The 10,452-nt window shown below is 39.3% G+C and overlaps 1 long non-coding RNA gene across 1 annotated transcript; it reads left to right on the top strand.

The window, feature by feature from the left end:
• Positions 1 to 468: 468 nt before the first annotated feature.
• On the top strand, positions 469 to 4,153 carry LOC123066021 (uncharacterized). The gene is made up of 6 exons (XR_006431201.1): positions 469 to 544; positions 1,076 to 1,128; positions 1,297 to 1,797; positions 1,888 to 2,018; positions 2,708 to 3,016; positions 3,422 to 4,153. It is a non-coding gene; the product is annotated as an uncharacterized lncRNA (long non-coding RNA).
• The last annotated feature ends 6,299 nt before the right edge of the window (positions 4,154 to 10,452 follow it).

Raw genomic sequence — 10,452 nt, 5'->3', positions numbered from 1 at the left:
TTTCCCTCTAGTCATCCTGACAAACAATGGTGACATTGATGTCATTGTGAGACCCGGGCATGCCAAAGAAAGCGTGTCAAATCCAAAGATTTTGTTATTCAACTGCTTCAATAATGACGGTGAGCTTCTTAACATGACCCTGGCATTGCCCTTGTAGAGATTTTGGGGCAATTCTTCCATCTTTAATGCATCCATTCAAGAGATCTAAGAATGTGTTTGGTTGCAGCGATATCCTTCGAGGGACAGGGATAGCCCTTCTATGCGGGGGATGCCACATGTTTGGATCCAATGCAAGGGAGGATAGGGGCAGCCAGATGCCTCGAATATTCGCCAAAAAGGGAGCTGGTGTCACCCGCGAAAAATGAGCGGGTCGCGGCAACCACCCTGCGCGCGCGTCGCTTCATCCAGGCGCGAAACAATATTTTCGCCTATTGACCCCCGCTCACCCCTCGCGAAACCCTCACTTTCCCCATTACTCATCTCTCTCTTCCGTGAGAGGCGGCGATAGCGGCAGCGACGCATCCAGTAGAAAGGTCGGCGAGAGGTGATTCCTTCTCTACTCTTTCCCTCTCTCCTCCTCTCCTTCTATCTTCCCACCTCCATCAATCGCGTGTGCCGGTTGGTCGTTGTGGAGGGTGTGCTCGGGGGTGACGCGGGCTAGATTTGAGGCGGCGGCGCGAGATCTGAATGAGGACGGCGGCTGGGGGCTTAAGGAGGCGCGAGCGGCACCAGGAGGCCACCCATGCCCACCGTGGGGAGCCTGGCCATGGGAGGAGCTCACCACCAGGGCCTGTAGGCGGAGGTGGAGAAGGATTCCCCCACGAGTGGCGCAAGTGCACACGGGAGCTTCTCCATGGCGAGCACAAGTGCATTCGGTGCTGTGCTCGGCTACATGTGCACGGCTGAATCTGCTCGGCTGCATCTGCGTGTGTGTGTTCTGAAGTTTACTGTTGCAGACTGATGCATAATGTTCATGAGTGCGTGTGCTAGAGGCTGGTCATGTGTGTGTGTACAAGACTGATCTATATTATCTGTTTTTTGTTGGGAACTGATTGTATATTACGTACTGTTGCAGGATATTTGAAGGTCACCGTGAGCACATCTAGCAGCACAACTCCTTCAATTGAGGTAACACATACACCCCTCTGTTTAACCCCCTGTTTCTTTTTCTGAAATATTTGACAGTAGAAAAGAATGTTGATTTACCTCTGAATAATTGCCTTCTTGTAGACAGATTGTGTGCTATTGAATTATTCTTGTTCACATGTTAAAGTATCATTTGTAATTGCATTGTAGATGGACAGAAAAATAAAGATGTTAATTTATGCGGTTGCGGCACAATGGTTTATCAACATGATAACATTGGTTGTTCAATCCAGAAAAAGAAAAAGAAGAGAAGCAATTACGTATGCCCCAATTGATGAGAGAGATAGGATGAGAAGAGAGTATTTTGACAACAAAATATGGAAGAATGACACAACTTGTGTGAACATGCTTAGGCTTCGGAGAGAACCTTTCTTTAGGTTTTGTCAACTGTTTAGGGATCGCAACTTGCTAAATGACACAATACACTTGACTGTTGAGCAACAACTAGCAATGTTCCTGCACACCGTTGGGCACAACATTAGAAATAGGGTAATTGGCGCCAATTTTGGTAGATCTGGTGAAGTCGTGAGCCATTACTTCAAAACGGTACTCCATGCCATTGGTGAGCTTCGAGATGACCTTATTAGGAAGCCTTCATTGGAGACCCAAACCAAAATAGAAGGAAACTATCGGTGGGATCCATACTTTAAGGTATGTGAGACGGAGTGACAACTATATTTTGTCATTGCAGGCATGAATTTGTTTAGATCCTAATTTTTGGGTTTTGTTTTCACCAAATAGGATTGTATTGGAGCTATCGATGGCACACATGTGCGAGCCTCTGTTACACCAGATATGGAGGCTGCCTTTCGTGGTAGAAAGACTTAGGCATGATGCTTTAGAACGTGAGAATGGTCTACGTGTCCCACAAGGTAATAGATGAACTATATACATTTGTCAATGGGGTATTTATATATATAATCAAGTAACCTGAATGTTCCTCGTTTAGGAAAATTTTATCTAGTTGATGTTGGATATGGAGCCAAACTGGGTTTTTTGCCTCCTTTTCGTGGCGTGAGGTATCACTTGAATGAGTGGGGAAACAACCCCGTGCAAAACGAGAAGGAGTTGTTCAACCTTAGGCATTCTTCTCTTCGTGTGACCATAGAACGTGCATTTGGCTCATTGAAGAGAAGATTCAAGATACTTGATGATGCCACCCCATTCTTTCTATTTCCAACACAAGTTGACATTGTTGTGGCTTGTTGCATTATTCACAATTGGGTAATAAATGATGGGATAGATGAATATATCGTACCCGAGGAAGAATGGGTGCCAAATATTACTCATGCTTCATCATCAAGTGGTCAAGCACATGAACATGCATACATGGCTAGTTTTAGGCAAGGACTTGCTGATCAAATGTGAGAAGACCGACAAAACCATTTGCAAGGTCAAAATATGTAGTAACTACTATGTCATTTAGGTCGTTGTGTTGAACTATTCTGTGTGCTGGAACTTATTTGTAAGGACATATTATTTGCTGAAATTACTATTTGTAATACTATTTAAGTTGCTGAAATTACTTTCTCAATGTCCAAACCCTTGCTGGAAATTGTAGGAAATGGCTAAGCAAGTTTCATGGTCACCTACCATGTCCAAGTTCATGCTAACATGGTTAAGTGATTTGGTCTCTAGTGGCAATAGAACAAGTACTGCATTCTAGCAATCACAGCTCAACAATTGTGCCATTGCTTTGAATGAGCATTTCCAACTTAGCTTGAATGGAGATCAGATAAAAAATCATAATAGGACATGGAAGAGGAAACTGTAGAAAATAGTGAAACTCAAGGAGTTGAGTGGTGCACTATGGGATGAGGACAAGTCTATGATTGTTCTTGATCATGAGCATTGCACAAATCATGTTAAGGTAACTATTTTTCTTGATCATGAACTTACTTTGCTGTAATGGAGTTTTGTGAAGTCAAATACTTGCCTCCTTTTCTTCCTATATGCTTAAATACTTGCTGAAATTCTTCTTATATGCTCAAATACTTGCTGAAATTATTTATATATGCCTCGAATACTTGTTGAAATTCTTCCTATATGCTTAAATACTTGCTGAAATTGTTTCTATATGCTCAAATACTTGCTGAAATTCTTCCTATATGCTCAAATACTTGCTGAAATTGTTTCTATATGCTCAAATACTTGCTGAAATTCTTCCTATATGCTCAAATACTTGCTGAAATTGTTTCTATATGCCCAAATACTTGCTAAAATTCTTCCTTTATGTCCAAATACTTACTGAAATTACTTTTTTTGTTTCGACAAGGCTCATCCAGAGGACGAACAATACCTTAACAAGACTATTATTCATTATAAGGAGATGGTGAATATAGCTGGAGGGAGCATGGCTACAGGGCAATATGCAAAAGACTCAAGTGACCCTCTTGCTACAGAAGTGGTTAATCTTGAAGAAGAGACAACCAAGAAACCCATTGCCCCACATGAAGAGGTTGCACAATCAACCAATGCAGGTTCATCCGGTCCCAAACCAAAAAAAGCCAAACCAAATCCTTGTGCGGAAGATAGGTTACACGCCACCATACTTGCATCTAGTGAAAGAATTGCTATTGCGATAGAGAAGAGTTCTAGCACCGAGAACAATGCCATAGATGGTCTTTGGGAGAGCATGAAAGTACTCCCTGGGTTTAGTTTGGATTACCTTGCTCATTACTATGCATATTTGGTTGACAATCCTCGTGTTGCAATGGCATTCAAGGTGTTGGAAGATGATAAAAAGAAGGTTTGGGTTTCTAGGTATGTCAAGAGTACCTTTCCTGAAGTGTGAGGGTGGTGGGTGCATATGTAGTGAACTGGTGATTGACTTGTACTTTTGATGCAACCAAAACAGTAACTATGGGTTGTATGGATTAGCTCTTTTCACAACCGAGACCATAACTATGGGTTGTGTAACTATTAAGTTCTAGTAGTACTCTATGGAATGTTGAACTATGAGTTATGTGCACCTGACTTATGTATGGAATGTTGAGCTTATGTGATGAAGTTCAAAATTTTGACTATCGTTTTGTTTTGGTTTGCTGTGAAAAAGTTAAAATTTTTGAAATTATGACTGTACATACTGTTTTTTCCTTACTTCCATTGAAGAAGTGCAAATTATGAGGGTAATCTCACCACGTCAAGTAAAAAAAATACCACAACCCTTATCCTTCATTCATCCCTTGAATCAAACACTCTGATGGCTATCCTCAACCATGTTTCATCCTTTGAACCAAACAAAACATGGGATAACCCTGCCCTTCGAACCAAACAGAAAAAAGGGCTATCCCTAGCCACCTGGTTGGGGATACCCACAACCACCCTGGCATGTCCATGCAACCAAACACATCCTAAGTAAACCTGGCCACCATCTTGCTTCAAACATTGCTAGGATACTCTTGGTGTCTGTGACAGTTGATTCTCTCAAGTACTGAGTCCAAGCACCGAGACCACGACAGTAGCTAGTAGCAAATCTTACCATTGCATATCTCCGCACTTGCTCTTAGACATCCGTAGGTATTCGTCCCATTAATCAGTGGTTGTGCCATACGCAAGCCTCCGTAGTGCGGCCGTTCACTTCTAGTAACTAGAGAACCCAATCCTTCCCATGGCATCCTTCTTCAAGATGAAGTAGTCATCAAAGGATCGGACGCCACGGTAGAGACGACCGAAGACATTTTTTCACATCCAAAAGCGGCGGTGAATTTTTTTTAGCAAATAGGGCATGGGCAAAGTAGTCGTCCATCAACGTAAAATGGTAACGTGCACTATTACAGTTGAGCACTCGATGACTCTTGATCAATCCCTTACAATTGTTTCAGTGGATCGTAGGTCGGACTGTATTTTCTTTGTCAAGGATACATTTCTTAGTATTTTTCCACGAAACTTCACACAGGAGTAGATTGGGCACCCAGATTTATATCCCAAGATTCCATGTGTTTTTTAATTTTCCTAATATTTTTGAATTTGATATTCTTATAGGGTGGTGAAGCACCCAGAAGCTCCTATGCATTTTCCGAACAGAGCCTGACTCCTAAAAAAATCAGAAGAAGCGGTGAGAGAAGGAAACTATAAAAAAAATACTCACACCGTCTCATAATATAAGAGGAGTTTTTGACATCAGTGTGGTGTCAAAAATGCTCTTATATTATAGGACGGAGGAAGTAACAAGCACGTCTTCTTCCTTTCCGAGGTAATAAGAAGCACACGTCTATGGGTAAGAAGGATCACTTTGAGTGAGCAAGTCTGGATTTGGTGAGCTTCCACTCTGTGAGTGATGATTCTTCTATCCCAACGTTCCGTAGGGACTGAGGAGAGGTCCTATCTGCCGCTCTTTGCGGCAGAATGTCGACCGGACGCATAGGCGGGTCTCCCGACTGGGCCGGCCCATATCGCTAGCGACCAGTACGGAACGAAAAAATGCAGCGATCGAGAAGAAAAACGCTCTAAAGCAGGGTTCGAACCTGAGAACCGAAGCTTCAAAGAAGTACAGCCAGCCAGTTCACCTAGAGAGCTTCCTGGATTTTAACGCAGCACAACATGTTAAGAATAAAACCGAGCGCACATCCGAACGTCTTTAAAATTCTGTACACAAAACGTTATATTTGAGAAAAAACGTGAAAGTTGTATGAAACAGCGAACACTTTTAGAGATTGTGAATAAAATTTGAAAAAAAAAACAAATATTCCAAAAACAAAAAACATTTTTTCAAAATGGGAACGTTTTTGTGAAATCTCCCGAAAATAGAAAGCGTGGAAGTTTTCTTTGAAGACCCGAACATTTTTCCAATTTGAAAATAATTTTTGGATACTCGAACATTTTTTAAAACTGGGAACATCTTTTGAAACTCCCAAACAAAACATGAACACATGAATAGTTTTTAAAACTTGCGTACATTTTTTGAAACTTCCGAACAAAAATTGAAACATGAACATTTTTTGGAATTTGCGAAAAATACTTTAAATGGAAACATTTATGGAAACTCCCAAATTTTTTTGAAAATATGAACACTTTTTGAAATCGGTAAAAAAACATAAACATTTTTTGAACTGGTGAACAAATCTTGAAAAAACAGGAACATTTTCTAAATTCCGAACATTTTTTGAATTTAGAGAACAAAATTTTGAAATTGAGAACAAAATTTGAACATAATTTTTTTTCTAAAAGTACGAACATTTTTTGAATCTTGAGAACAAATTTTGAAATGAAGAACAAATTTGGACAATTTCTTAAAGCATGAACATTTTTTGAATCTTGAGAACAAATTTTAAAATAGAGAACAAATTTGGAAGCATGAACAATGTATTAAAGCACGGACATTTTTTGAACATCAATATTTAAAAACATAAACATTTTTTGAACTGGTGAACAAATCTTGAAAAAAACAGGAACATTTTCTAAATTCCGAACATTTTTTGAATTTAGAGAACAAAATTTTGAAATTGAGAACAAAATTTAAACATAAATATTTTCTAAAAGTACGAACATTTTTTGAATCTTGAGAACAAATTTTGAAACAAAGAATAAATTTGGACAATTTCTTAAAGCATGAACATTTTTTGAATCTTGAGAACAAATTTTGAAACAGAGAACAAATTTGGAAGCATGAACAATGTATTAAAGCACGGACATTTTTTGAATAATTAGAACAAATTTTTGAACAGAGAACAAATTTGAAAATACCAAACAAATTTGGAAGCGCGAACATTTTTTGAACAATTTTTGAAAATTCTGAACAATTTTTGAGAAATGCATACAGTTTTTGAATTTGTGAACAAAATTTGAAAACACGAATTGTTTTCAAATTCTGAACATTTTTGTAAAAGCGCGAACATTTTCTTTGAAAAAGAAAATTAAACTTGAAAAAAAACGAAACAGAAATAGAAAAAGAAAAAAAACCGGTTCAGGAACCTTCTAGAAGGTTCCCAAAACCGGAAAAAACCAGCTGGAAACCTCTAGAAGGTTCCCAAAACCGGGAGCGCTGGAACGGTTCAACGGGCCGGCCCGTTGCGTCGCTGCTCGGTCGCTCGCCTGTGCGAAGCGCCGGCAGTTTGACGCAACGAGCGGCATATAGGATTTTCCGGGACTGAGATCCATTGACTTGCTCACGCTGTAACATTCCCGACATATCAACCATCCATTTGAGCTTATTGGCCCAATTGAAACCAGCCCAGACCAACGCACTTACGGGGGTGCGTCCCGCTTATTGCGAGCATTGCCGCGGGAGCTCCTCCTATACGGCGCCTTAAGCGCCCGTTCAGGGTACCGGCGCTCGCAGCCGCACCTGATGCGTCGGCCCACAACTGCGAAGTGCAGCGAAAACTGAATTTCTTGCGCCAAAAACCGCCCTAAAAAACTTGCTACCGCCAGGAATCGGGCTCGCGGCGTTCGGCTGATATGCAGGTCGAATAACCACTACAACACTTAGCCACTTGTGAAACGACACAGCGCGAGCAGTTTAAGAACAAAACCTAGAGCGTTTATTTACTGCACATGCATAATAGGAAAACGTGATTTTTTTTTCAAAAAAAGTGTGAACAAAATTTGAAAGTTCACAGATTTAAGAAAATTACGAATTAGAAAAAGTTCACGCACTCAAAAAAGTTCACCGATTTTGAAAAAGAGTTCTTTTAAAAAAAATCGATGAACTTTTTTCAAAGTCAATGAACTTTTTTCCGAATTTGTGAACTCTTTTTTAAAAAGAGTTCATTGATGTTGAAAAAAAGTTCACCGATTTTTAAAAAGGTTCACAAATTTTTGTAAAAGTTTCACAAAAAATAGTTCATTGATGTTGAAAAAAAATCACAAAATTCCAAAAAAAGTGAATTAAAAAAAGTTCACAAATTCGAAAAAAGTTCATGGAATTTGAAAACAGTTCATCACAATTTTTCAAAAGTTCATTAATTTTGAAAAAAATTCTCAAAAATGAAAAAAGTTCATCGAATTTGAAAAAATAGTTCATCAAATTTGAAAAAAGTTCATCCAATTTGAAAAAAGTTCAGCAAATTTAAGAAAAGTTTTGAATAAATGTTCATCAAATTTGGAAAAAAGTTCATCAAACTAGAAAAAGCTCATCGAATTTGAAAAAGAAACCGCGCATTTAAGAAAAAAAAGGAAAAACAAAGAAAAAGAAAAAGGAAAAAGAATAAAAACGTGTGGGAACTAAACAGCGAACTGGGGAAAAAAACCGATGAAGGTAATAATAAAAGAATAAAAAACGCAAGATGGACAAGTCAAGCATGCTGGCGTGGTGGTTCTCGTTGCTTCGAATGACCGCAGGGATCCTGATTTCGTCTCCTCTTTAACTGCCTCGTTTTTAGGTGTTTTAGAACAGAGGAAAAAACGCTATATGGGCCGGCCCAGCGCGGGGCGCTTCAGGAGCCCGTTTGCAGCATACACGTTAACGGGCGGCTGCAGCGCCAAATAGGTTTCTCCACGCCATCTCTCATTAAGCTTCGTGGTAGTGGCCAGCCCATGTAAGATCAAAGCTACACGCCCCACGGCAAGCACCTCATATGAAGGTCGTGTACCAGAATTGTACTCCCTCCGTTCTGAATTACTTGTCTTGGATTTGTCTAGATACAGAGGTATCTAGCACTAAAATGAGTCTAGATACATCCGTATCTAGACAAATCCAAGACAAGTAATTCGGAACGGAGGGAGTACTAGCTTATGACAGGATTCATAATCACTAGCTCGCTCCAGTAATTCTTTTTAGATAAACACATGCCGGCTTGTTATTGACTACAGCCAACGTTTAGGAGCTTTATCTCTCACACAAAAACAAATGCTAACCTGTGTGTAAAAAAACTGTCTAAGATATTCCTGAAATTTAAAAAAAATACTCGCACCTTTAATTTTTTTACACATTATTAAAATAATGGTGACTATTAAAATAGAATATGAATATTTTGTATTACAAATGAACAATTTGTTAATAGCTGTGAACATTTTTTAAATACATGATTAATAATTTTCAATATAGGGTGATTTTACTAAATAGATGATGTTTTTTAACACAAGATGAACATCTTTTTAATACACGAAGAATTTTTTTCAAATACATTATGAATAATTTCAATACAGGATGAACCTTTTTTTATTGCACTTCGAGAATTTGTTTAATAAACGCTGACCATTCTTCTATACACAATGAACATTTTTAATATACCCAATGAAGATTTATTAATACTACAAACTGTTTTGAAACACGTGATGATGATTTTTCAAATACACGATGAACATTTTAAATATACAGGATGCACATTTTAGAATTCGAATGGATGTAGTGTATGATCTACTCTTCAGTACTACCACTGCCAAGTCTGAATTCCAATATTGAGTGCTGCTAGCTGCAGTCAATAATTTGCTCTTGAGTACAAGTGTTAAGTGTGAATTTCAATCTCGAGCAGCGTTAGATGCAGTCTATAATGTGCTCTCGGTATTATATTTCTCAATTTTAAGTGCTGAATGAACACATAAAGAGAGTCCTAAGTGATTTCAATGTATGCAGTTTCAAAATAAAATATAGGACTGTTAGTTTTTAACCTTGGTTGCCATTGTTTCTATTTGTAATGGACTGACTGTGCGGTGTTTCTGCTCCCGAGCTCATCTGCAACCCCTCTAACAAAAAAATCAAAACAAATAATAAAAAATTCAAAAAATTCCAATTTTTTTGTGTGGTAGATAAGTTTATGCGTGAGGTGCGCTCCAAATTTCAGGGCCATCGGAGCAACTCTCAGCAAAAAGGACAAATCCAGGGTCTGTAATTTTTTTTACTGTTCACACATTGTTCTAAACCAATTATTTTTTTTACTGAGAGCTGCTCAGATGTCCAAATAAGTTGAACTTTGGAGCAAACCTCACTCATACAATTTTCTATCACACAAAAAATTAGATTTTTTTGAATTTCTTTAGTATTTGTTTTGATTTTTTTCTGACCAGGTGCAGATGAGCCTGGGCACCGAATTGGATTTTCGCTGAAGAATGACTTATCCTGTTTGCACTGTGGGCTACCTAAAAATCTCTAAGTCCCAATCGTTGAGCGCTGGATCTCACATGGATGGTTGATGTATGGGGGAGTGTTAGGCCAAACCCAACGCGCGGCCCCATCCTGTCCGCCCGCGTTCGCTAGGGGGTAAACGGACAAAGTATGCCTCCCAACGCGCGGCTGCAAACGGATCGTCGTCTGTTTTCTGTCCGATTTCAACTCATTCCCTTCCCAAGTTTGGGTCGAGTTTGCAGTTGAACGGACACGCGCGGACAACACGTGGTGCCTGCCCATGTCCTCCCCTGGCCCGCCCG

The sequence above is a fragment of the Triticum aestivum genome, chromosome 3B (genome assembly GCF_018294505.1).
Source record: "Triticum aestivum cultivar Chinese Spring chromosome 3B, IWGSC CS RefSeq v2.1, whole genome shotgun sequence".
NCBI classification, from domain to species: domain Eukaryota; kingdom Viridiplantae; phylum Streptophyta; class Magnoliopsida; order Poales; family Poaceae; genus Triticum; species Triticum aestivum.
The sequence above is the reverse complement of the archived record's forward strand: the minus strand, read 5'-3'. Positions and strand labels throughout refer to the sequence as shown.